The sequence below is a fragment of the Lonchura striata genome, chromosome 3, assembly GCF_046129695.1.
Source record: "Lonchura striata isolate bLonStr1 chromosome 3, bLonStr1.mat, whole genome shotgun sequence".
In the NCBI taxonomy this organism is placed as follows: Eukaryota; Metazoa; Chordata; class Aves; order Passeriformes; family Estrildidae; genus Lonchura; species Lonchura striata.
Window position 1 is genome coordinate 106,839,865 of NC_134605.1, and position 7,453 is coordinate 106,847,317.

Here is a 7,453-nt window from a genome sequence, read left to right on the forward strand (position 1 = left end):
GTCTCTTGTGCATGCTTTATAAAGTAATCAGGTTTTCAACAGAAACTCCAGCACTTATGTTACAAAAATTATACTGGGCAGAAGAGCATGAAATGTTCTTTAGGATATATTTCTGTCTTGGCAAAAAGAGGGAATGAGTGATCTAATGGGTCTTTCCATCTGTAAGTCAACATTCAGCTTCCAAATTATGACAGTCATTTTCTTCATAGGCATTAAATGTATTTGTTTTTGTAGAGGTCTCTTATTACTACCTTATTTTTTACATGATGATGTAAATTTATACTCTTGAAGTGATATTTTTATAATTCCCACCAGACACATCAGATAATTTAGGAACCTCTTGCATGGCTAAATGCTCTTTGCCACAGTGTGCATACTCAATTAGATCACTCTCAATTGAAAACCCATTGAGACTTGAAGAAGAACAAAGGATAGCAATATTTTAAGCAGATTCATATTTGTCCCAGCTTGGTAAGTTGAAAAGGTCACTAAATTCTGTCAGCTCTGGGAAAGTAATTTATTACTGTAAAGGAACTCAGAACAGCATGAGCTAGACATAATCCTGTATCCAAACTGGCTGGTCAACAATGACAGAGTCAAACTCTTAGCAACACCTGTTTTGGAAATGCAATAGAAATAAAATTTTATAAATTATATCAAAATTGGTTACTTCTGAATCACATGGGTTCTAGCATCTGTTCAGGCAGTTAAACTGAGAATATTGATTGAGAAAGATTGTGAGGTCGCTCTTATTTTGCTTGATGTACAGGATGTGTTTGGTGATATCACTTCTGATGTCCAAGATAGTTGAATAGTTGGCTGTTGCTGGTTCTACCTGGGACAATTTCAGAAGTGTCTGAAAAAAGATGATTCCCAGCTGTATTTGTATATCCTTGTAATAAAACACCTTTCACTCAGTCTCCCATAGAAATGTTCTTGCTAGTTAGACCTAATAGTATCTCCCTACTTCTCTGATATAGACAAAAATATTGATGAATGTGTTCTAACACAAACCTGCTAATTGAAATGAAACTGTGGTAACATTGTGCTGCTATCCACCTGCTTGTTTAAGTAGTTCACCTGTAACTGTCTGTGTAGGCTGAAACTGAGCTATAGTGGATGATGTTTTTAATCCACAGCCCTTAAGATAGCTGAAGCATAAGCTAAAATTGTATTGAAGGTCCTGTGGGTCTACATTTTTACTGAAATGCTGTGATGGCTCTGTTTTGGCCCTCTTTTTTATCTTAGATAGGCCTTCAAATGTAATGGAAAATAAAACTAAAAATACTTTTCCCTGCTTCCCTAGTAGGAAGGATTAGAAATATTTCCACTTGGTTAGTTTAAGCCTAAATACCTGTCCAGGATTCAGCCACCACAGGTACACAGCCTGAAATGCCTGATTCAGCCTCATCTTTCTCTAAGACAGCTAAAGGTCAAATGCTGGGTCAACCCTAATGAGGAACTGAATACCAGATGTTTGTGTTTCTCCTAGAGATGAATGTAAAAAGTCTGAGATTTTTAGTGACTGCCGCTGATCTGTTGACACTTATCTGGAATTAAAGCTGTTTCTGGATTATCATGCAGAAAAAAACCCCAACTTTTTACAATCTTTCTGTGCTCTCCTACTTGTAACTACCCTGATATGTTACAATCTGCCTCTTTGGCTGCTGAACTTTTAGTTATAACTTCAGATCATTTTGGTCAAGAGGTTCTAGAAACTCATTAGATAGTGTTGTAATTGCACATGCAGAATGAAGGAAAACAAATGCAGTCTTAATTTTCTGAGTCCATTAGCCAGTTCCCTTGATTCATTTATCTGGAGGACTGAGAATGCCAGTTAATTTTATTTCCACAGTTACATTTTCCAAAATCATTGAAAGACTAATCAAAAGCTTGTAGATAATATTTGTGGCTTGTTTGGTTTTCTCCTGTTGTTTGAACTGCTTCCAATATGTCTTGCCAGTGACATTTCTCCACCAAGTAGAATAAATACCAAAACTATAGAGAAATAATTTTACTGAAGAAAGCAGAAAATGTGTTGCCCTGTAAATACAAATTTTCTCAAGGCCACTGACATTCTTCTGTAACTTCCATGGCAAATAAATGACAGAGCCAGAATAATTAGTTTACAGAATAAATGCAATATATGTAATTCCAGTACTATTCCACAGTTTGAAAGATAGATTTACTTACTTTTAAAATCAATTTTTTGCTATGAAATACTGTGTGGAAGAGAAAATTAAGTCCTCTTGGACTGTCTACTTAAGATATTGTTATTATTGGAAATTTTATTTGTGAGACTGCACTTCATGACCCTGAGTTTAGTTTCTGGGTCCTAAGGTGTGATTTGCCCTCTTTTATTTATAATAAAAGAGGATCTCTTCCCCTGAAGTATTTGGAATATTATATTATCATTATATTATAATGAGATATAATATAAATATCTCTTATAAATAAATGAGGTAGAATGATCATTCTTCCTATATAAATTAAATATTGAGACAGAGCAATTCAGAGCATAATTTCAATTCAGCAAGCTGCCTTCAAAGGAGTAGGCAGTGAAGCGATATCACTGCAGCAATCTGCATGTGTGCTAATTAGTCTGGATGGATGTTGCAATTTCATATTTATATTGCATCTGAGGTGCTAGCTAGTGTATTAACCACTTTGAAGCATTATGCATTGCAAGTTGATTTAAGATCCTGCAGTCAATGTTGGAATTGTGGTTAACCTCACTACCATTTTTTCATTTCCTTCTCCATGTTGCATGAAAAATATTACAGACTCATACATCAGTTTAGGGGAAGGGATCTTTGAAGGCCATATGGTTCAATTTCTTGCTTGGAACACAGCTGACATCAGTTTGTTCTGGTTCCTTTAGGCCTTGTTTGATAACTCATCTTCTGAAGATTTTTTTATCCATATATACTCAGAATTGCCCTTGCTATGACTTGTGTCCATTGCTTCTTGTCCTTTTGTTGGGCATCTCTGAGCAGAGTGTGATACCATCCTCTCCACCACCTGTTCGACAGTTGTAGACAGTAACTGAGATCCTTCTTCTCTCTGTCTTCTGCAGGCTGAAGAAGACAGAGCTTCCCAAAACCAGCTCCCTCCTTCTCTCCATGTTCTCCAACCACTAAAAACATTGGAATGGCTGGGCTTGCTGCAGTATGTCCTTGTACTGGGGAGACAAGTATGTGAGACTATGAGTCTGTCTAAATTCATGTGGTTTTGGAAGTGATTGCATTAATCTCTTCTGGAAGCAAGCTTCATTATTAAGATGTTGGTCTAGTGGAATTTTTACTTCCATTCCAGAACTTAACTAGCAATTTCTTGACTCTAGTAGCTGCTGGCATATATCCTGATGAGCTGGAGTCTTCCCTGTGCATACCTGAGGTTACCTCACCTGGTCCTGTAAAAGGCTTTGAAGATCAGGTCTGAGACCTTAATAATGACTCACATATAAGTGTTGTGAGAGAATATGTGAACATCTGAGTTGAGAAGAGCTTGGTGAGAGAGGTGGTGGCTTTCAAGGCAGTTTTAGTGCTACTGAAAAAATCCAGCTGCAGTTTGCACTCAGAGCTACACCTGCAAGATGAAACTATAGATACAGATGTGGATAAGTAGTTCAAAGAGGAAGATGAGGATTCAGAATAATCACTTCAGGAGGAAATGTTATTCCATTTTGGGGCATTTGGAACAAGTATCAGTTGGGAGGAGGTGACTGTGCTGCAGACCTGTGGTAACCAGCAGTGGTGAGAAGTGAGACAGGCACAATGAGATTTTTGGGTTTCATCTGTTAATCACATGGCTGTCACTGTGGGTGTGCTGTCAGACTTACCCTAAGCATGTGCTTTGAGAGGAATCATGGATTCTGGCTGACTCTCTTTTGTCAATGCTCATGATGCACAGGAACATTCGCAGTGACATGACCTGCTGAGCTCTGCAGGCTGCTATTTTTTTGGTCAGGATTTTTTCCAGTGAGGTGCTGTTTTTGCATGACCTGTACACTTTGGGATTAAAATTACTTGGTTGCACATGTTGGTTCACTGAATGGAAAGGTCAGTATTGGTAACACATTTTTAGTTTGTTTTCACTATTCATATCACACTGGTTGGATTTCAAAGCAATGCTGGCTTTTTATCCATGGATGCTGGTGAGGGAAATGTGCATTCTTGGGGGTGTTTTGTGGCCTCTGTGAATTTTTACATTTGCAGAATTTGTGCTTTCCATTTATGGAAAATTTAGTGCTTTGCCTTCCAGGGGTGTTCTTTGTGTGCATATGGAATCTATTACACATGATTTGTAGATGCTTTGTAGATTTTAAAAACAATGAAGAATGGGATTTCACAATATAGGAGCTATGAACAACGTTAAAACACCCTAAAAAATTTGAAAACTGTTTGTCTTCCTAAAAGTGGAAATGCATAAATATTTTGTAAACAGTGCTGGCTGTAGGGGTTTTAACTACAAAAAAAAAAAAACAAAAAAACAAAAAAAACAGGGATGGATATTCATCTGCTAAACTTTGAGGTTTTGGGTTTTTCTCATAATGACTGTGGCAAATTGTCCTCTTTGTGACCACTGAGTAATCTTAGATGTTGAAGTCATGTGGTTCTATCAAAATATTTGGGAATAAGTGTTGAGAGAGCCCTCCACTTTTCCAGCCTGGTCTTTCTGGTGCCAGGATAGAAAAACATGCTGTGGGAAGGTCTTGTGGTAAACAACTTGGAACGTGAGCTCTACAGAGCTTTGGAGAGAGAGACTACTGGACTTAGCCCTTGAAACAGATACACTGGATCCCAAAGGTGGTGCAGGTGAATGACATGCAATGACTTTCAAAGAGCATTCTTAATACACTAATCTGGTCTGCTTTGATAATCTGATTTTATCAATTTTCTTGGTCATGAACTTTCCCTCTTAGTCCCTTTGTCCTTTCTGTTTCCCCTCCAATTCCCTGCCAGTTTTAAACCACATTTTCTTGTATTTCAGAGCCTTTCCTGAAGATGTGGGCATTCCTCATTTTAGTCTACTCTTCCTAGATCTTCATGTGCTATAGACTTGTTATAGCATGTATTTAAGGATCTCGATGCCTCCAGTGAATACTGTGAGGGGAAAAATAACTTTATTTTTGGTTCAATATCTGTGGTGTCAAAGATTTTTTAACATATTCATCCAACAACTTTGATATGCTTTCTACAGATCCTTATTTTCTGTCTTGGAAATTGGCCTTACCTTTCTTTCCATAGTCTTGGGAAAATGAGTGTGGGGGATCTAATTAACTCATGCCCTAAAGAAGCATTTACAGTCTCACCATGGGGCAAGAGGCTATCGGATAGGAAGATTGTAGATACAACATTTTCCACAGCTTGGTCCCTCCTAATCCCATTTTGTGGCTTCTGAATTTTGCTGTTGGTGGCCTTTGCTTTTTTATTATGATTGTCAGTCTGCCTGAGTATTCTGTGATCTGCCTTTAAGGCCTGGTACTTATGATGAAACTTGAAGGAGATATTCTGTGATCCCATCTGAACTATGTCTATTATGTGATTAGGTCCAATCTCCTGTCACAAGACACAACTTGAGAAACCTATTCTCCCATTGTGGAGAGATGTGTAGCCTGATCAAAGGAAACATGCAATTATAAAAGCTAAAGTGAACACAGCAAAGAATCATTTTCTTTTGTTCATTGCATTTATGCCTTCTGATGCTCTGATCATCTGAGAGGACACAGACATCTACCTGGAGCCTGGATGAAAGCAGTTCTTTCTTGTAAAGTCAAGAGGGGGTGTAAGACACCATGTACCTAGAATTTCCCTTTATAACTCCCCTTATGTGCTCAGCTTTTCTTGTGCTGTCCTTGTTGCTTTGTAATGACTCAGAGGCACCTCTGGAATTAGCAATGTTCATGTGTTAAGACACATGTTTCTGTGCCACTTACCTCCTACCTGGCATTTTCCTATTTCTCAAATGCATTTTTAGTATCTTTCTACTGATCAGAAGTCAAATGACACTCTGAGACTGGCAATGGAAAAGAATCCCGTTTCAGAATTTCCACTGTTACAGACCTCCTCTGATAAACTTCAGTAAGTGCCTGCTTATTCTGTACATGCTACCTGCAGATGCAGAATTCACTGGAATGGGAGGCAGGTGAAAGGAATCCATGTTCAGCCCTCATTACTGCTTCTGAACTCGCGTGAGCTCTTGATTTTCCTCACCTGCCCATTTTTGGGAGTGAGAGGCAGCCAGTCCTGGTATTTCAGAGTATCTGACCCACAAAGAAAGATAGATACAATTGAGCACCCAGGAGAAGAAACAGTCTGATCAGAGTAATGTGAAAAGCTGTGTGGAGATGGTCAGTGTAGTTCAGAGCATGCATGCAAGAGCAAGGGCCACATTATTGCAGTTACGAACCAGCACAGTAATTCCTCAGTTCAGTCATCCTGACAACTGCCCACACAGAGAAAGATCCTTTTCCCTGAAGAGAACCCAGTTTGTAGCAGATAAAAATCTTGAAAAAGCAATGTCAGAGAAGTGCAAGTTGGAATTAGATGGATACAGACAGCTCTTTCAGTTGAAAAACTGATGACGTTGTGGTTCCATTTTTATTTTTAACTCAGAAAACACAGAACTGCAAACAGAACTATTCCTTTAGAGGCAGTGGAAACTCCTGAGATTCGAATACACTGTAAGTGCATGAGGAAATAGTCTGTTTCAGGTACATTCCCCAGAAGTAGTTGTAGCAAGGTTGAATATGTAATCTTACATCATGGGAACACCACACATAAATAGATTTTCCAGTTTAAAACATGGATATGAATAGGAACTTAGACACTGTTTTACACTGAAACTCAAGGTCATGCCAGCCTGCTGGAGACTTGCCGCTGCTGCTGCTGTGTGGGGTCACCAGCGGTGGGTACCACTGCCCCGATGCTGCCGTTCACCGGTAGAACCGGGGGGACATTCCCTTCAGCGCACACGTCGTGCGAGCACGGATGCCTTCCTCCATGGCTCTTTGTACCGGGAAATTCCGACCCTCCACTCGCACTCGGCCGTGTCCTGGTGTCTGGACGGGCTGAAGCACGGCGCTTGGTTTCCCTGTGTGGCCAGCGCGCCTGCAGCAGTACCGCACCGGTACCCCCTGCTCCCGCAGCCGCCCTGAGCCCTCCGCCGCTCGGACTGCGCACGGGCACGGGCACCGGGGGGAAACGCCGGCGAGACCCCCGGAGGAGCGCTCCGCCGGGCACCATCGCTAAAGCCAGCCCTGCCCGAGGGATGGCAGCAGCACCCTCCGCACGGCCGTGGGGCGGGGGAGCGATGCCGGCGGGGGATGCCCCCGCCGCAAGGTTCCCCTGGTCCCCGCGGCCCCCGGGCGCTCGGAGCGGGGGCGGGCGGACCCCTCCCCTCCCCTCCCCGTCCTCCCCGCCCCTGCCCCGCATTGGCTGCGGGCGCTGAC